The sequence below is a fragment of the Lepeophtheirus salmonis genome, chromosome 5, assembly GCF_016086655.4.
Source record: "Lepeophtheirus salmonis chromosome 5, UVic_Lsal_1.4, whole genome shotgun sequence".
NCBI classification, from domain to species: Eukaryota; Metazoa; Arthropoda; class Copepoda; order Siphonostomatoida; family Caligidae; genus Lepeophtheirus; species Lepeophtheirus salmonis.
The window spans coordinates 46,957,154-46,978,443 of NC_052135.2; the positions used below are offsets into that span (position 1 = coordinate 46,957,154).

The 21,290-nt window shown below is 29.9% G+C and overlaps 2 long non-coding RNA genes across 8 annotated transcripts; one reads left to right on the top strand and one right to left on the bottom strand.

Moving 5' to 3' along the window:
- Window positions 1–7,926: 7,926 nt before the first annotated feature.
- LOC121118083 (uncharacterized) lies at window positions 7,927–13,622 on the bottom strand. Of its 6 annotated transcripts, XR_011780259.1 has the most exons (8): window positions 13,130–13,618; window positions 12,739–13,062; window positions 12,471–12,681; window positions 12,229–12,378; window positions 11,741–12,137; window positions 10,974–11,612; window positions 10,188–10,924; window positions 7,927–8,871 (listed from the first exon to the last, which is right to left on the bottom strand). It is a non-coding gene; the product is annotated as an uncharacterized lncRNA (long non-coding RNA). The 6 variants fall into 6 exon arrangements; XR_011780263.1 differs by having other exon boundaries at window positions 10,974–11,668; window positions 12,229–12,681; window positions 13,130–13,622; XR_011780260.1 differs by having other exon boundaries at window positions 10,974–11,668; window positions 11,741–12,378; window positions 13,130–13,620.
- A 1,587-nt stretch (window positions 13,623–15,209) lies between these two features.
- LOC121118622 (uncharacterized) lies at window positions 15,210–17,246 on the top strand. 2 transcript variants are annotated; one of them, XR_011780256.1, is made up of 4 exons: window positions 15,210–15,374; window positions 15,438–15,598; window positions 15,691–16,201; window positions 16,578–17,246. It is a non-coding gene; the product is annotated as an uncharacterized lncRNA (long non-coding RNA). The 2 variants fall into 2 exon arrangements; XR_011780257.1 differs by lacking the exon at window positions 16,578–17,246 and having other exon boundaries at window positions 15,225–15,374; window positions 15,691–15,829; window positions 16,087–16,523.
- The last annotated feature ends 4,044 nt before the right edge of the window (window positions 17,247–21,290 follow it).

The window sequence follows — 21,290 nt, forward strand, 5'->3', positions numbered from 1 at the left end:
GAGAAGAGCAGCTTACCTGTCGTAACGTTTTCTTACATTAGCTTTGAGCAGTCTTAAGGAAATTGGAAATCAAGTAAACAAAATTCCTACTCTGTAACGGGTAAAAACATTGGCAAGAATTACTTCAAAGTCGATCCTAAACTTTACTATTAGTCCAACTAAGAATTTTGATTGTAACCACAATCATAACTTCCCAACCAATGTTGCATAGCCAGGAGAATGGTTACAATATGAATTCATTATCTGACCCAGGTTTTATAAAGGTTTAATGACTACCAAATGTTTAAATTTGAGGAAAGGATCCAGTCCAGGATCATTTGTGTTCTATAACGGTAATGATCTCTATAAAGATATGGGATGAATGTATGATATGGATATTTCATATATTTAACATGCCAAGAATGGGATTCAATATTATGTAGGATTTCAAAAAACCATTCCATCGTCATCGTCAAGACCCAAAAACAGACAACTCAAATTGTTTAAATGTATAATTGTGATTAATATTACTAAAGTTTGAGTAAAAATTAAATAAAATTGATGTTCAATTTAAAAAACTCATGGAAATTGTATTGCTTGTAGTCTTCCTGAATGTAAGATAAAGTTGAAACATTTCCATTATTATAAAATATAAATCGTATATTAGAGCTAGTTTTATTTTTGAAGTGCATTTATTGTCATATTCATGGTACCTACATTTACAATATTGTTTACTTTTTATGAAGAATTCCAACATGTTTCAAATAAAATATTATGCTTGTAGCAAGAACAAATAAATATAATAATTATATTTTATTTTTTAACATGAAATTACATTATATAATTAATATATATAAATATTAATTTAAATTCAGCTTTTGCCGAAATGAAGGCGAAAGAGTTTAGATTTATGGCATGGCTTCTAGATTTGTTTCATGTGACTTCGTTATTTTGGGTTCTAAGACTTGAGAAAATTTGAATTTAATAGCATAAGAAATTTCTATTGACGATATTAACTTGAAGTTTTATTCTATGAATGCAATAGAACGATTGAAGTCCAAAGTCTTAACAACGTTTTTGGCTCCGATTTATGTGGCGATAAACTTTAAGTTTTTCATTATCGATGACGCATTTTGTTTTATGTAACTTTTGGGAACATTTTTCAATGATGTTGCATGTCACTTTCTTGCTCATAGTCTGAACAGAATAGCAACGATCCATCCTTAATACTTTTAAAATACTGACATTATTATCTCCGAAGTATATTTTTTTTCTCTTATTCTGGCGATCGAAAAGTATTGATTAATACGGCGGGGACTTCAATTCAGTATTTTTGGTATGAATGAAAACAATGATGCAATTAATAAGTTAATAGAAATAAAGTTAACCATTCATGCCATATAAAACCTTTGTTATAAGGAAATTTGTACGAACAATTTAAATGTGTACTGTTGGATGAGGCCACTATAATTAGAGGTTATCATCCATAAAACTTACATGTTACGGTAAATATAAGAAACCAAATGTTAAGATGTACTTTTAATATTATATTCGTATCTGCCTATAATCAGAATTATCATTAATTTTTTTACATCTTCATTTGTATCCTCTTCATATTCCATAAATAATGGCACATTCTTAATACAGTCAAAAAACTTAAGCAAAATTTTCCAATGATGTTGCATATCACTCGTATCGGTCATGTAGTAAATACTATATATAAATATAGAAAAGAGTAAAGATTCATTTGATTTAATATTCAAAGCTGTGTTTGAGTCCAACTTTTCAGTCTTCAGTATTCTCTGGATCTACCTGTAGTCTCGTCTAAGGCGAAATATCCTTTCCCAAAAGCTTTCCTATAATCTTTGACAACACTAATTTACTCTTGGACTCAATTTACTTTGTGATGGCGTAGTGAGGATAAAAAGGAATATCAGAATAATGATGAACACTTTGGTAAATAAAAACATATGCTCAGGCAGCACTCTCCCTGCTTCAAGTAACCACTGCATATCTGATTATGATACAATTTCATTGCAAACAATATGATAATGTGAACTTTCATTGAAATTTATATTGTAGGTTTAAGTACATTCAAACTATTGTATGATAAGAAATTGTCACAAGATATCCCATTTTACTTTAAAAAATATAATTCGGCAAACATCTCGAAAGCCACTTTACAAGATATTTGACTTTCTCCGTTTCATTCCATTGTTCATCTTTGCATAATCATTCCCATCTTTGAGGATTTATACTTCTCTAAATAATCAAGGATGATTTAATTAAATGGACTGTATAACTTACTCTACCTATAATAAAACATAAAATAATAATGGCACAGGTGTATAAAATTTGAGATCTATATTTCGAATGAATAATGTAGTAATAAGAATAGAAAAAACCTCCTTACTTCCGGAGGGGAAAAACAGGTGAACATAATCAATATTACCAATAGGTAATAGGTATATGGAGCGTTATTCAATGACTCAAATTCCACCAGACTCGCCAGAAAATGACAGGTTTGTCAGAATACGACATTACCAGTATCTTTGTCTGCGCATATTCTACTCCATTTCCACTAAATGTGATAGACTCCCAGGGGGATAGGCTGTAGATATTTCCAGGAAGTCTCACTAATTGAACAAAGAGTTGCTTAAGAGAAACAATACGTTGATGTTTGTAATATCTACCTTGTATTGCCAAACTATTCCCAAATAACTTTATAACTTGTGGGGTGTCTAAGTTACTTTCTTTTCATAACATTATTCAGGCTTTTGGTAAAAAAATTGATTAAAAATGTTTCTGTCTATGTTTCTCCTCTATTCGTAACTCGGTTTTAGAATAGACAAGACAAGTTGTAAGGTTGTCCGAGACCGACGAAAATGTGACCATACTGTATAGTTTTATAATATTCTGAATTTTTAGATTTATATTAATTAATTGTTTAACTTTATCTTTCGATGCATGATTTGATATCATTTAAAAATTTATATATATTCATTTTACGTCATCTTTTCTTCCGTAATGTATATTGATGAGTATCAGCAACATCTCTCTCTCATATATCTTCCTAATGGTAAGAAACTGGTTCTACAAACATGGTAGCTGTTTCCCCAGGAATGACATTATCCTCTATGACTTCGTCTTTGTGGCAGAGTCGATCTCGAACAAGAGACTGGCACTCTTGAGTCAATTGTGCACCCTACTCAGGGACTGTCAACGTCTGCTCTTGATTTCCAGCATGTCCACATTGATTGGTCAATTTTGAGTCCACTATTTATTTTTCAGTAATACAGCAATTGTTTTATTGAACGTAAAATTGTTATCCTATTTGTTAAAAAAAAATTCTAAAAGTGTTGCTGAAGTGACAACGTTGTCATGGTTTTTATGGACTTTAGTAATCGTTGCTAACTTCCATGAATTTTTCACTTATGATTCAGGTTTTAGGGTGACTGTATATTTTTTTGATTGTGTTCATAAAAAACTTCAACCATTATTTACTGATATTTAATTCATTGAAAGATTTTTATCTCAATTTTGTCCAAAATATTTCAGGATTTTTTTTTTTGACATCCTCATGTTATGGTAGGGTAACGTGGACAAGATTGATTAATTTGTAGTGTTTATTACACCCTTTTGACGACTATGAATCAGGAGATTCGGAATAATAGTTGAGGGTGATAGGGGATCCTGATTGGAAACTACCGGTGGTCTATCATTTATGATACTTGTTATTTCTATAATTAATGTTTCTATTTTTCTAATTGTCAGTCGACTTTGTTGTGCTTCAATTCTAAATTATATTTTAGATATGTTAACCATTATTTTTCTAGCACCTTTGTCCAATATCCCTCTGGTTTGAAAAACTCCCAATCAATTCATGGGAGTCGCCATTAGAGGTTTCTGCTTGAATCTTATCAATCTTGACTTTAGAAAAAAGCTCATTTGAATGGTTGTTGGCTTTTTAAATTTGTAGCATTGTTTTAATCACATTTAGATGGTCTGTCACAAATTTCTAACAAATCGTCAAAAATACTTCCTGGAAATATACAGAGAGAGCAAGCAGAAATCTTTTGATGGTTTCTATATATTTGACACTTTTTTATACATGATATAAGTGCCAAGTAGTCTACTCCAACATAAGACCATAGAATTAGATTATCATAGTGAGAAGTAGTTACATTTTTGGGAATTCAAACTTTATGTATCTACATGTAGGTATTTTCAATAATTTCACTATTGTTTTGACATATAAAAAATTCCCAATAGCCCAATATTGTTGTCTTATTAAATTCAGGGTTTGTTTTTAGCTTATATGAAGTAGCAATTGATGAATATTACATACTTTCTCTTTAGCAATAGTTATTTCTGACTTAATATACATTCAAATGGGAGTTTGGTAATGTGATACATCTCTGGAGGACTTTTATAAGAATTACTACAAAGAAATTTTAACATATCCATATCTGATTCCTTTTTTAGAGGTATGGAAAGAAACATTTTTGTTAAAATTCAGCATTTTTTAATGTAAAATTAATTGTACAATTTCTCTTAATACATTTGGGAAAGATAACAGTAATGTATTCAAAGTAAGTTTTCTGTTTTTCTGATCAGGCATTGATGCATTTATAACAATTTTACATTTTCTTGTCGATCGTTCAGGCATTAAATAGAAGGTGAACAGTAAACTTGTAGGTTTGGTGATTAGCTTTTTTCTTGTATTTGTAATGGAATTATTTCCGTAAATCCGTTTTAATAAAGTCATTATAATCATCATTCCCATATGGTATGTGTTCTGATTTAACTTTAATCAGAACCTTTTTCCACATAGCTGTTACAATTATTAGTCAGTTAATTACCTTCAATATTAAGATCTTTCCATGGCATTTCAACAAACCAGCATTTTTTTGTGGAATCATACACTGCTGTATCGTTCATATGTTGTTCTGCTGGAAAGCACATAGCTAAGATCAATTTATTATCAGGTTTATCCCTACATTTTCTCCTTGCCAAAAAATTTTAAAGTCAAAAGTTTCTACACAGTTTTTATATATACCGTCTATTTCATAATTCATCTAGTCAACTTTCCGAGAAAATTGTATATTTACATTTGTAAAAGCATGAATTCATGTTATTCTTCTCAAAAACAAACCCATCATTGAAAGTTTTGCTGAAATTTCGTATTATATTATTATATTTACATATGCAACATCCGGTTTCTTATTTCATTTTATTAGAATAGTAGTTTCTGAAAGAGGGGGTGTGACTGTACATTGTCCAAATAAACATACCAAACTTTTCTTACACAGATTTTTAGATGATAAAACAATTTATTCGTAGCCATAAGCAAATGTATTCTATATATCTCGAAGCCAACTAGCTGAATATGTTAATAAGAATCCAATTTTTTCAACTACCAAAATGTCTATGTTAGCAGAAATAATTTTATAAAATTATGAAGGTTTATAGACAATATCCTAAATATTAGACATTGATAACGACAAAATTATGAAACTCTCTGTAGTAAGCAAATTTGTTCATGTTTTCATCGGAGATACGACCGAGTTTTCTTTACAGAAAATTATTGTTCCTAAGATTGGATCCAATTTGTGTGCAAAGTGTGAGGAGCTGTTAGCGTCTTTAGTTGTAAGATCGAAAATTTTGACAGATAAATAGGAGATATATTCGGAGATTGACAAGATCAGACATATTTCTTTAAGATATGAAGCTGGACATTTTTTTGAACTTACAAGTCGATTCTCATTTGAATCTCATTTTTTCGATTAGAAAATTACTCTCTACAAGCAAAATAAATAGATGTTTCCTCATCCAAGACAGGAATGCATTTATGTCATTCAATTTTAAAAAAATGACTACAGAATAAGATCTTCGTACCTCATTTCCACGAAGAAAATCCATTTCCTCCTCCGATCTTCATCCTTGAGAAAGGCATGGATAATGACATAATTCCGTGAGTTATCGGATTCATATTCATAGTTAATGCAACATTTTTTTTTTTTTTTTTTTTTCATTTGTTGTTTTGATCAGACGCTCATAGTCCAAAGTACCTTTTAATCAAACTGGTATCTAAAAAAATATCCATTAATATCTGACACAATATGATAACTCACAACATAGGTGACAAAGTGTTAGGGATAATTTGTTCTCTTTAAATGAGTGTGTTTGAATTTTGGAAATTTACTTATGATTTGTAAATAAACTGTAGTATTTTTATAGGTCACATTAACTAGTTGTGATACTGTAATGTCAACTACTTAATCTGTGAAGCTCCATCTGAACTATAAATGAAAAAAAAAACAATGTCAGAATAAAAATCGGAATAGTAATTTATAAACAACATAGCACTTTGGTCAACAGCTCAAATAGATTATATCAATTAAAAGCCTTTTTTTTAGTTCGTATAATTATAGGTAGTTGGAAATGCATGTTGCATTTAAGTTTCTTGAATGCATTTCGTAATGGCATTGTATGTATATAATTATTCTGTTACCACTACATTCACTGTATAGTAAGAGATGGCATAAATTAGTTTTTATTATTGGAAAAATAATCATTCGTGTGCAATAAGCAAAATGAAAGAACTTTTAGTTTTTGCTACAGTTTCCACAGAAAATAAAGCAATTAGGGCAACCCACGTCAAGTGTACATACCTTCACTGCATCATCATCCTCGATGTTGATCCTTTTGACTGATATTGTTGACACAAGTAAACAAATGAATAATAAATCTATCATAAAATAATTTATAAATATTTGAAACAAATGAATCGTCAACGGCTTAGGATGTAATCTCATCTCTTCAATGATTCCATAAAAAAGTCATAAGTGAATTTGCTGAAGCCATCTATTCTCCAAAAAGAGGAAACCATGTATTTTATGTCATAATCAATTATTCAAGTTATATGGGAGGAGTAGATTTGTTAGACAATGATGTTACCAACTACAGAGTGTTAAAAAAATGATACTGGGCCACATAAAATTGGTTCCTAAATATAATGATGGTTCAAGCATAGAAGTTTGACAAAAAGTTTAATAATTTGAGCAACAACAACAAAAATGAACAGATAAGATTAATCAAGATTATCTTCCATGTTTACCAAAAACTAAATGGTACTCTTAACCTCACTAGAGTTGCAAGAAGAACTGTAAGGTACAATTAAGAATGTCTTTTGATACTACTGTTGATACTGTGGCAACTTATTTGAGAAATTGTGGGATGTTTATCAACAGTTAAAAAAATATAGAAGGTTATTTTATAACTAAACTTGCCCATATTTTTTTTCACTCACATTAGCAAAATTTTGTAAGAAAACCTTCTAAATTTCAATTACACAGCAGAGTTTTTTTGAAAAATATCTAAGACAGTGGCTATGAACCGATAGTGAATTGGAAATTGAAATCTTAATTTAAACGCCATCTATGTAAAACAGAACATATTATTACATACAGAGGTTCCCAATGTTCCATATTTAAAGAATCAAATGATGAAACTAAAATATTTTAATAAGTAAAAGCCTGGTTTTATTTGTAAGAATACTGTATATAGGCCGATCTTGTGGTTTGTTTATGTTAAAAAATATTTTTCTATCGACCACATGGCCAAGCCGTTAGTGATAAAAAAAAATGTAGAAAAAAATGTGATTCCGTTCGAAATCTCCATAAGTATTCGCATATATTTTTGCATCACGTTAGTTTACCGGATTATAAGCCACTATCAAATTTATGGAAATGTTGCTAGAATGTCAGACCATTATCAAAAGCTGCTGTGAAGTCAATCAAAAACTGGATTGCAAAAATTATCACATTATCATCAGAAAGAAGGCTCGGGACATATATATAACAGCAACAACCATGATTATAAAAGACGACTTTGGGGCTAAGTTATGGCTAGAAGAGTAAAATATTTGTTTAATGACAATACAAATAAGATATGAGGAATGTTATATTTATAGAAAATGTTGTATTTGCATTAGGCAAATATTGGAATAGTTAAAAATATATAAGTCATTGCAGATTAAAAACATACAAGGCAATAAAAAAAATTTATTCCTAAACTGAAGGGTATATAATATATATTGGTTAACAGAAACAGAAAAATGAGATTTTCAATGTTAATAATTTTAAAAGATTTAACGAGCTGATCGTGGAGGAATGGCTGAAGAAATTCTATGAAATTAGTAATCATGAAACAAAACAGAATCAAACTGATACTGGTGTTGTGGAAAAGTAAATGAATTACCGATAATGATCGACTCAGAAATGATGTCTTCCAGGCTACAACGGAAGGTCTTGCACCCATTGCAGATGTAGTCCTCAGACATGCCATCCCAGTATTGGTTGACGGTGTGCTTGAGGTTGTTGATATTTGGGTGACGGACGGTGTAGGCCTTTGACTCAACATGCACCCAAATGTGAAGTCCAATGGGTTGTCATCTGGTGAGTAGAGGGACAAATTTTCTTTGGCTAGAGAGGCAAGTTGTCCTCCAACCACTTTTTGGGCGTGTTTGTAGGCGTACTATTCTACTGGAATACCACGTTCATGTCCGGGTAGTTGGTCTAGTCCCATTATTACAACTTTTCCTCCAAGTTCGGCACAAAGTCGGCCCCTGTGAGCCTTTACCCGACCAGAAACAAGATGAGGGGAATGGCCTTGCCATCTGAGGCCACAAAGCCCAGGGGCATCACAAATATAGAATGCTTTGTAGTATTGAGAGTCAGCGTTCAAAAGTGCGCGGACTAAAATTCGTTGGTCACATTCAGATGGTATTTTCTCGGCTTCTAAGACACTTATATTGATATATTTTTTTAAGTTTTTTGTTTATTCTTAGAGCGAAACAATTTTACCATATTCACATCAACCTTGATTTGTCTTGCAAAACGAAGTATAAAGATTTTTTCAGCCACAAATAGTATATGACGGTTTGGAGATATAGAAAAAATGTTGTGAATATTATCACATATATTCACCAAATTGTAGCTATGACTATATAACTGGTAGGACTAAGATTTAACGGAGTAAAAACATTACCAGAAAGCCTTTAAAAATTGTCTCAAAATATCTACTAACGAACAAATATAGAGAAATTAAACGGGAGAGAGATTCAAAAGGCATTAAATAAATGCAAAGGAATTCTGTAAACATGAGATTTTATCCTAATTAAGGAATCAAAGTAATGGAAAAAATACGCTCATCAATCTTTAAACAATGGAGTTTTTGGATGTGAATGAAAAAAACGAATAATAATCACAAACTGAGACAGTTGGTATAAATATGTGATAAAAATGAAGAAAATATAATAAGTTTGAATCTATTGAATAAAGACAAAGTTAAGATCAATATGGCATCTGAAATTGTCATAAGAAATATAGATATTTGGAACGATGATAGGAAGTGTTTAAACACTTTTTGGAAATGTAGAAATAACTTTACATTGCTTAAATGACGAATGTTTGGATGAAAATCAGATTAGTTTTACCAGAAAACTTAATAAACCATATGTTATGCAAAACGTTATTATGTCAAAAAGAGCAAGAGCTACTAGTGATAGTAAAAAGAAATAGAAAATTTGGATTTTCTTGATATAATTGTAACATTGACCTAAGAAGTAGCTAAATAAAGTTTTTTCAACAAGTTAATTACTATTTTTAATTGAATAATTGAATCAAAAAATGTCTTATGTAGGGGAATTGTTAATTAAAAAATAAATATGTTCTGTTCTTGTAAGTGTTCATTATGTTGGTAATTCGGCTAAATGGTTTTGAGGGTGACATAGTTATTAGTTATATTTGTATGGCCCTAACCAGGATGATATTGCGGTTTTAAAAAGATTAGAGGAAGACCAACATTATTGTTGGTGATTTAAATTTTAAAATGAATCAAAAAATGATTTTGACTGATAAGGTTAACTTTACTTTTCATTTTACTATCTTGCAACTTTAAGCATACATTTTTCACAAAAAATAATAGAATCTACAAAAAGTATTATCAAGGATTGATATTTTATTTTTCAAAGGAATAAAGGCAGTTGTCCGATGGATTACAAAGTACAGAGTTGTTCCATTTTTGATATAAAGGCTATTTATGTCTGAATAAATTGAAATGTCCTATGTGCTAGGCTCTCAATGCCACGTTTTAATAACTTTCAACTTGATGAACAAATAATTGAATAAAATTATTTATCTTACCAAAAACTAAAGCTATTTAAATCTTTTATAGAAATGACCACCCCAGAGCCCAGATCTCAAACCGTTGCACTAGATTATCTATTGGCAAGTGGAATCGAAATACTGCCATGTACGCCAAGACAAAATTGCTGACCTCAAGTCCTATGTGAATAAGGAGTAGCAGAAAATTAGCCGCAGTCCCATTATTTGATAGCCAAATAAAACAGCCAATATCACTTTAATATATCACAATATGCACATATTCGAAATAAAAAATGTCAGTTCACTTTTAAATATTTCTCAAAGTTTTTACAAATTTTACTTTTATAAATTTATTATGACCTAAATGTCGCAATTTAATTATATCCAGTCAATATATTTGATAAAATTCAATATATTATTAGAATAATAAACTTGCCTCATGTGAAAAAAGCGCGTTGTACACGATATTTTAAAGTTCATAATAACACTGTTCAATAGCAAAAATGGATCAAGAAAAGTATTTGCTCAACTCAGTAGAATTTGATCCCGTGATTTCATATATAGTTTTGTTTTTTCTCTTTTAGCAAGGTGGGCTTCAGAAAAATCCCAACAATTATTGTTATTTTTGACTATTTTGATGGTTCAAAGCTTTTTTAAGCGTTTTATGTTGAAGATAGAGATACATTTTTTGAACCCATTGTAAAATCTAATGTTAAAAAATATCAACCAATCATGTTTTTAAAAACCTCTTCATAATAAGTCCAAACTTACTAAATCTAAGAAGAAAAAATATATCTGCTATTATCATTCCAAATTTGCAACTACCTGTTCAGGAGCTAGTTGCCATTTTTATGTACTTGTTTCAAAAAACTAAATTGCTCTCGGTTGCACGGGACTGAGGTTGTAAATAAACCATAAAACTTATTTTTCATCAAAGACAATTCAAATTTGATTAATTTTCTGGCAGATATAGGAGTGCAAGTGTCTTTTATTCTATTTAAAAAATGTTAAAGTCTTGTTCAAGAAAAACTCTCCCCTAATATTGAAATGGAGGAGCCCTCGTTAATTTTATTGGTACAACAACTTTAAATCTCAATCTAGAACATCTAGGAGATTTCCAATGGAAATGCATTGTGATACAAAGTGGTCGTCTAATTTTGGTTCCAGATTTTTTATATAATCTCAGATTTAGAATTGATATTTTCAATAAAAATTATTCCAAGATGAATCATGCTTCATTACAGAACTATCAAAGACTCAAAAAAATCAAATCTAAATATTACGATGTCTTTGATAATAAAAGTTTATAGATACTTATCCAGCTCAAAGAGTTGAACACCATATCTAGAACAAAGGTCCTCCTTTCTCAAAGGAAGCTGGCGAATGTGCGGCGACTATGACAATTAAATAAGATGACGGACCTTGATCGGTACCCTCTTAAATCTAAGAGATTTGGTGGCCAATCTAAAAATTATGACTTTTTTAGTAAAATGGATTATACAGAGCGTATAACCAAATACCTATTAACATCACTTCTATAAATAAAACTGCAATAATTTCGCCATTTGGCTTATATGAATATTTGAGAATACCTTTTGGTCTTAAAATTGCTGTTCAGGCATTTCAGAGACTTGTCGATTCAATTCTACGAGGAATCCCAAATGTGTTTGGTTACCTTGATTATATCCTTATCGCTTCATAGTCGATGGATAAACATTGGGGAAAACGTCAAACGCGGTTTTATCAAGACTTAAAACAGCTGGTATGATCTTATCCCCTGAAAAATGTGAGTTTTTTATGAAATCGGTAGACTTCCTTGGACATTCTATATCATCGAAAGGTCTTAGACATCTAGAATGTAAGCTAAAGGCAATCTAAAAAGTACCAACTCCAAAATCAAAAGATGGACTGCATAGATTTTTGGGAATGCCACAATATTACTCTCAGTTCATTCAAAGATTGTGTCAATTGACAGTTAACTTGTACACCCTGTTAAAGAATAATGTAAAGTTTAATTGGAATACAGAACATGAACACGCCTTTCAAAGTATTAAAAATAGTTTGTCTAAAAGTACTCAACTTGCATTCAGAGATAGTTCATTGCCTTTAATCCTGACGACTGATGCGCCTGGTACAAGAATGGGAGCTGTTCTCGAGCAAAAGGTAAATGGACACTGGCAAACTCTAGCTTTTTGGTCTCGCGCTCATTCAACGACACAACAGAAATATTCTAGGTTTGATAGGGAATTGTTAAGTGTTAACGAAAGCATCAAACATTTTCTATGGGCATCGGATTGACAAGTTTTTAAAGTTTTCACGTACCACAAACCTTTAGTTACTGCGATTGGCATTCACAATCCTTCTTGAACACCAAGACAGTTCCGTACGTTTGCATTTATAGCAAAATTCAATTGTGATATCGAACATATTTCTGGAAATCATACTTCAGACATTCTTTCTAGAAGTTTAAATAACATCACAATAGGCCCAACCTACATTGAAGATATAATTGAGGATCAAAAGAAACAGGATCCTAATTTACTTAAGTTTAATATTAAGCCTTCTTTTAAATACATTTCAGGAACCTTACATGCTGGCTGTGTCGTCTCCATAATTGCGTCAAAGAATCGTGCCTTCTGTACACACTGTGTCACTTTTTTATGCTTGGCATAATTTGCGAGCAGATGTCAGAAGCTTCACTAAAAACTGTTTAGCGTTTCAGAAAACCAAACCTTTCAGGACATCAAAATCAACGTCGTCTTTCGATCCTCTATCTGAAAAACTTCCCTTTATTCACGTAGACATAATTGGTACATTCCCACTAATTCAGGGGGAATACTATTTCAGGTAGTTTCAAAGGGTGGCCAGAAGTGATACATATTCCAAATATAAGACCGGACTACTAGCACGAATGCTGGAAAAAAAAGAAGACAGGAGCAATGCACTACCTGTAGTTTTATGGGGATTGATGAACTCAGTACCAATAGATCCGGGTTCTAAATATTCCACTTTTCATTTACTCACGGTTGCTCAGGATCCATGGCCTTAAATTTTTGTTATGCGTCGACCTTTACTTTTGGCAACCTCGACGTCGAAAGTTTCTTTAAAACTATGGAGAAAATAACGCACATTCCTCCGAGACATTTTAATAAAGGAGCCATTAACAAACAATTTAAAAAAACGAATTCGTTTTTGTTAAAAATAAACCCATAAAAGAGTATCCGACAGTATTACAGGCCCGATTGTTACTATAAATTGGACTTTGCATCAAAAAGTAACAATGTTTCGATAGATAGACTTCGACCTGCATTTAGATTTCCAAGCATCCTTCCAGCGTCTCCGAATATAAAATGCACAAGATCTACAACTGGACGATCTCTTCACTAACTTGGTCGTCCAGGGGAGTAGTGTAGGAGTTTGACTTGTTTAGATGATATTAATTATTAATCATAGTAACTTGTATTCTTTTTCTAGTTTTTCCTTTTTATTTTCGTATCAAGGAATGGTCATTTTCAATCAGTTAAAATAAAGATATTTAAATCTTCACAAATATTATCAAAGTAATACTAATATGTACTGAAAATTTCTACGAAATGTCTAAATTTGTACATTTATTTTTTTTTTTTTTGAGTGATTAAGAACTAGAAAGGTCGGATATTAAATAAAAGTATTTTTCTCCTTCCATGGTAATGGTTAATTTTTATCTTCAACACAGAAATACGAATGTATAATTAACGAACTAATACCATTTTTAATACATTTAATAATATATAATAGAACTGAAGAATAGAGGGACAGATTTTTGATAGACAGTAAGGTTTATGTCACGATTCTCAAAAGTCTTTGGGTATTACCCAAAATGAGATAAAGAGATCATCTTACGGGACAAACTAATTGTCTTTAGTTTAATTGGATAGTAAATTATGTAAACTTGATAAGCCATTGGCCTTTGAATATTTTACATATTATAACTAATGAATGTAATTTGCTCGTAAATTCTAGCTGTCTTTATTAGTTTGCATCCCAACTGCTTGTGTCAATCTTCATTATCTTATGTTAGTGATTTGTTACAATATCCTATTTTCCACAAAACTCATATTAGAGAATACTAACCTACATAACCTTGTTGATACGGACATTCCACAAAATACTAAGATCCAATTGCTTATTGCTTACAAAGAAAAAAAATTCAAACAATACATTATGTTCAACAATCACACTATTAATCAAACTGACTGAAAAATATATTAAAATAATAAATATAGGCAAAACTACAGGGTTCGGAAGCAAAACGGGGACTGTTGATAAATACAAATTATTTAATAAAAATAGAGAGGTTTTGTGATTATTTTTTGCATATTCCGAATTTCCTGTCCTTTCTAGATAAGTAAACAATAATAAAGATTTCATAAATCTTTCATCATGAGTCAGCAAGAAGCAAAAAGGCAAAGGATTACAGATTTTTTGGATTCAAAACAATAATAATAAATAAAACATGATTTACAAAACACATTAATAATTGTATAAATAAATTTTAGCAATCAAGAGTCTGGGTTAGAAATATTTAAACTTGAGGATTGATTTTAGTAACTTGATATGTTGGCGGGATACCTATTGATAAAATTTGACTTCTTTTGCCACCAGAATCCAACAAGTGTCATCAACAGTGAGAGATTTTCAACTTGAATGTTTATTTATTCTTTTTATTTTTTTATTCCCTCGTTATTTTATGATTTTTTTATGTTATGTATATTAGATATATTTTTTTGTAAAATAAATCCCATAAAAAAGGGATTGTCGGGTATTGAATAAAAAAATAATATATATATATACGTGACTAACTTTTAGGTTAAAAATAGTTTATAAACAAAATTAATTTACTATTGCAATACTCTATAAGTGATTATTTAAATATAAAATATAATTTAAGGTGATAATAGTTCCCCCTTTCAAATTGGAACAAGAAAAGTAAAAAATAGCTATAATATTCATTATTATGTTGAAGGTTCTTATTTATTCGGTCTAGTCCAGTTGAGTCTTAAGGTGATCCTATCAGTTCCATGACCGGTCCTAAAGACCGTCAGGCTTTGAAACTATCAGTACTACAACTTACTAAAAAGATTAAATAAAGTTGAGTGACGTCATCAAGCACTGAACTTTATAAGTTGTTAGTACCGATAAGCAGGACTGAACTGGACCGACATAACACTAATAATAATATAAGAGGTAAACTTTTCCATCCTTGTACTAATGGAAATCTACTCTCAAAATCATTATTTTTCTGAATAGTTGCTGGCTTGAGAGGTTTGATTGATATACTGTCAATCGTTTCAGATGGAAATTCAACGAAAAAGGCTTGAAAGTTCATTTGGATAACGTTTGCAAGTCTGATGTAAGCAGTCTCGAGTGGGCCCTTAATCTGATCTGGTTGCATTTCAAATTATCTAAGTGTAAGAGATATGAAGTTTATATTATGAAAGTGTTCTACTAAAGTATTTTGAATAAAATGGATATAATTATTTATCATTTAATTGCATGTAAGGATTGAAAGAAGAAAAGATGACTTCAAAGTTTCTTACCAATGTGGAACATGGAAACCACATAATGTTATCACATCGCTGCTGCGAATTGTAGGGTTGTCGAGCTTTGAAGATTCAATAAGGAGATCTTTACAATTCTAGGTTTGAAGTTCGAAGGATCTTATAAACGAAATTAATTTATTACTACAACTTGCTTTTAATTAAAGTCGTATTTCGAGTCTTTGTTAAAAAGTCCAAGTCTTTAAATAATTTAATCTTATTCAGTTTGAGTCATCTATTATTTTGATTGAGTCGTCAAAATTCTTTAGTACTGATTTCTAGTCAAAAAATTATAATATAGGGTCCATAGCGTATAGGATTTTCTTTAGTTGAGTATAAATTAGCTTTCAAGTCGTTAGTTTTTTATCAATCATGTCCAAGTCAAGCCTTTGATTGTGAAATTAAGTTGAGCTGAAAGTCTACCAAAAATTAGCTCAGGTACCAGTGTACTCGCAAGTCCATGTCCCATATCTGGTATTCAATTAATTCACAACTTAATGAAAATACATAAATTCAAAAAATGGATTTACAGTTTCAGTGGAGAGAGATTTTTTAAAGATAATTTTCAATAAAATAAGACATTAGATTACTTTTATATTATTCCTTGCATTTAAAAAGCGCCTCCCATTAAATACAGCAATACAAATTACCAATACTTAATTTTTATTTAGTTGAAGATTTTCCTAATAATTAACATTAATTCACATATCTTACCGATAGATAACAGAATATTTCTCAGAAATAGAAATTGTAGAGTCATATGCAATTAATATTAAATTGAAGTTATTTAATAATAGAAAAAAGAATCTTCAATACATATTTTGAATTTAACTTACATTTGTATATTTAGGGAATTTTAATTCCGTGGTATTTTATAGTACACTAATAAATTACAATACAATATTTCATAAATACCTTTTTATGTAATTTTTTCGGAAAAAAAAATCAAAAATCTTCATATTTTTGTACTCAAACTAGTTTGTAATGTTGTTGTTTGTATAATACACCAAGAAAAATAAATAATTTAGGAAAAAGTGGATTACTTTAGAATATACTTTTATTTAAAAAAATCCCTTGATAAATTAATAACTAAAGTACCTCTTTGAAGATGTTGCAAGAAATTAATCAAAATATTAGTTAGTAGATAAAACTTCATTTTCAACTTCTTTTCATGTTGAAAATGAGTATTGATATTTTATATACACTAAAAAATCAATCGGAAGACCAATAAAGCAAAATTTGAAAATATTATGTTCCTGCTATTCGACTTTGGGAAAATATAAAGTGATGCTTAAAAGTTCAAAATTTTGTTACATAGGAAAAAGAACACATAAGGACAGATACTCTTCTTTTTTTTTTTTTTTTGACAAAAATGTAAGTTATTTTTTGTTAGAATTGTTAGGAAATTAAAAAGAAAATAGAATGAAAACAATCGTGTAATGAATGTCGTAAGGATTTATAATAACATTGAAATTAATTATTATTATGATGACATTAAATAAAAAGACTCTTTAACCCATTATTTCCCACTGATCTTATATGAAACCACGACATAAAATGTAATTATGGAGGTATTTACAACTTTTATTCAAATTTAAGTTTTTAAAAAAATCATCCAAATATATTCAAAATGAGTCCTCAACTCATATTTTATAGTGTAGACTTGTATGAGATGACCTAAACACCTGCAAGATGTCATTTACTCAGTTCTTATACCACTCTATAAATATATCAAATGACTTTTATATCTAAATCCAAATGATACTATTAGTTCTGATTTAAATATAGCAAAATTTAACTTATCACAACTAAAAATTATTTTAAAAGAATGATAAGCCAAATTCCATAAGTATCAGCAAGGTTTCTAGACTTAATTTATGAGGTATGGAGCTTTTAAAGAGCAATTCGGAGGGTGATAATATAGTAATGTCTTGGAAAATCTTGTAGGAGAAGGTCAATTAGATTTGGCTTGTCAGGTAATAGCTAAAACTTTGATCTCTATCGCAGAAAACACTGTTGATGTGATGCTCAATTGTATTTCAAATTTTGATAAAAAGTGAAGTTAATTATGGTCATTTTCATCATTCTGTTTTCTTTTTACTGGATATAATATATGTATCATTGCATGAACAAGTTATTGAAGCATCACGACAAAACAGACTTTTTCTGATGTTCTTAGAAAATTTAACAGATTTAAAAAATAAGAAGAGAGGCACATCGGACTATGAATTTAAAAAAAAATATTTATCTAAAATATCTTGAATATAGGCATTACATTTATTATATTAAAACCAATAATTATATGAACCTGTACAGAATATTCAACGATGACAAAAATAAACTAAGGATAAAAAAATTCCAACCCCAACATAAAATACTATAATAAATTCATGGGATTCATGTCAATTAGTATGTTTAGATGACAAGTAAATATTATAATACAAGAAGAAGTAAGATATGGGATAAACCTGCTTATACACGTAATGTGGATATGGCAATTTTAAATGAATATACAATTTATAAAATAGTTCCCTATAGCATCTCAATTTCAAGAACATATTGCTCCCTAATAATGGGGTTTTCAATATTTTGGTATTCAAAGACAAACTGCATATTTTGAGATAAATGATCAGATGTTAATTTCAATGTAAAGTAAAATGTTTGCTATTTATCCTTTTTATGAAATTTTCCATCACCAAATTGCAAAATGGCTGCTGTATGCCCCCAACAGCTACATTAATTTGATATTTCAGGTCTTAAATTGACCCTGGGCTGTTGGAATAGACCTTATCTTTAACGTTGATTTTACAAGGTATAGGTGGCCAATTGAAATCACCTCTTCGAGAGATAACACGGTCTGAAAGCTTTTCCCATAAAGGAATGATGGTTTCGTTACTTGTGTGGCAAGTAGCCCCATCTTCTTGAAAATAATTGTTGTCTAGATCTATAGCATCCGATTCTGGTCATAAAAAATCATTAATCATTTCTCGATAGCGCAATCCATTCACTTTCTCCAGCCTTATTTTCGAGAAAGTAAGGTCGAGTGACCCTGCCGAATCATAAGCTGCACCAAACAGTCGCACGTTAAGAATGGAGAGGCTTTTCAACAATAAGTCTTGGATTTTCCAAGCCCAAAATAGGACAGTTTTGCTTATTGACGAAGCCATTGAGGTGGAAATGGGCCTCATTAGTCAATAGGATTTTTGATAAAATTCTGGATCCTCTTTATGCATTTCAAAGACCCAATCAGCAAAGACACAACGTTTTGATAATTGGCGTCTTGAATTATTGTCTTAACTTAACTTTATAAGCCTCAAGACCCAAGTTTTTATGCAAATTACTGTTGAATGACGTTTTTGAAGGCCCAATACCAAAGAAAGACAAAGAATGGACAAAAATGAATTTTTAATCTTCACATCACTAACCTGTACTAACAGCTCGAATTTTTCTACCAATTTCTGCATTGCGGTCCGACAAGTTGATTCACAACGAACCAAAAATGTTTTATTTTACAAAATCGTCTCTGTCAGGTTTTCCCCATTTCTATGGTGAATTTTAATAAATTCAGTGCGTCATAGAAGCGTGTATCGTTCTATTTTTATCATTGGCGCAGTGTTTACCTATCAAATGTTACAAATCAGAGCTTCAAAAGTGACATCCATCAAAATAGTGGGCTATTCAAAATAACACATCTTATTGGAAAATCCTGTACAAGGTTCTTTTAGGAATTAATTGATTCCCTTCCTACCATAAATGCATTTAAATGCAAATGCCACAAAATCAGAAATATTTTCCAATAACAATTTTGATTTTTTAGAATAAACCATCTATTATCATACATTATACATATTAATAATTTTGAATAAAAAATATAAGATTTCAGAAAAAAAAGTTGAAATGATAGTTATTGCCAACACTTAAAAAAAATAGCATTTAATAAAATTCTTCTTCTCTGAAATCAAAGGTAACCTTTTAGATTCATACAAATAAGGAAATAAATTAAAAAATCTCAGATTTTAAATGCAGCTTTATAAAAAAATTGACCTTTCTTTACATTCATAAATTTTTTTTTAATATCAATTTTTAATTTCTTCTCCAAATCTACTCCGTATGAAAACCATATCTATATTAACAAGGCAAAGTTCCCTGTATTTTGTTTAAGGAGAATTCATTTTTAACAACAAACGTGTATAGTTATAGCTCGACACGTCATATTAAAAAAGAAAAAAAAAGAAGAGGAGTACATATACAAAATAAAAAATAATGAATGTGACTTTTTATGAGATTTATGAACAAGCAGGTGTAGCTAAAGCTCAGCGCGTCCTATTTAAAAAGAAGAACATATTTAGAAATGTAATAAATAAAAAAATAGAGTGGAATTTTTTGTTATTGTTAGTAACATGAATAAGAATTTTACAATATCAAGCTGTTATCCTTATTCCTCATCCTTTAGGGGAGAAGATCAAAGTATTGAGTGACAAAGTGAGATTGTACTTATGAAAAATTGAGGGTAAGAATGAGGATTTATCTGCTATATTAATAAAGCAAATATATTATTAAGTCAAAGTTTTCTGTTTGTTCAACCCTAATAACTCCGAAAAATGCCGGGTACTATCACTAGCATGTATATAAAACTCAAACAAACTCTACTTAAATATGATTTACGATCACTAGCGAAAAATAAATTGACATATTATAAGTACAAAAATTTTCAATCTACTACCCTTCTTCACGAAATATTTATTATCCACTCAAATAAGTAATTGTTTATTCTACAATGACTTCGGAATTAGTCAGTGATGTAACCCATCTAAATATTAATAATAATGTTATATTTTTTACTGTTGTCAATGAATCAATGTTATCCGAACAACGTAAAATTTATTATTTACATTTTTTTTTGTTAGTTCTGGATATTTTACTTCTCATTTCCTTGTTAGAGTTCACAATAATAATATATTGAATTCAAGTTAGTTGTTCCAATGCAATGAAGAATTTTTTACTATTAATTGAAAAATGATTTCTTAGTTGGTATAAATTGACTAACCACCAACTGATTTTGGACCTTTAAACCTTTTTTTATATATTAAAGATTGAAAGTTACAGCATTTATATGCAAGTAAGGAATTTCTTAAGTTCTTAATCACAATTTAAGTCAAAACAATTAACAATTAAACTTGGAAAAAAATGTACACTCCCGTCTGATATTTGCTAGATATTATCATAAAAAAATTTCCCTGCTTTTGTTCAACTATTCTGTGGTTTGATTAGTCTGCATTGGTTTCATCACAAAAATGAACAAGGTTATAAATAATTTGTAGAAAAAGTAAAATATTCTATTGGATATTTATTTTTTTCAAGATTTTTTTCTGTTAACTTATAACATATGTATTATATTTGATCAACCAATGATATTTTAACTAACATATAATTGTTCATAAGTTGTCAGAATTTTAAAAACTAATCCTTACCGAAATAAAAATAAATATTGAATTAGATATTTAATCAAGTGATGGGTTTATACGAACATTTCATTTTTTATTTAATAATGTGTACATATACT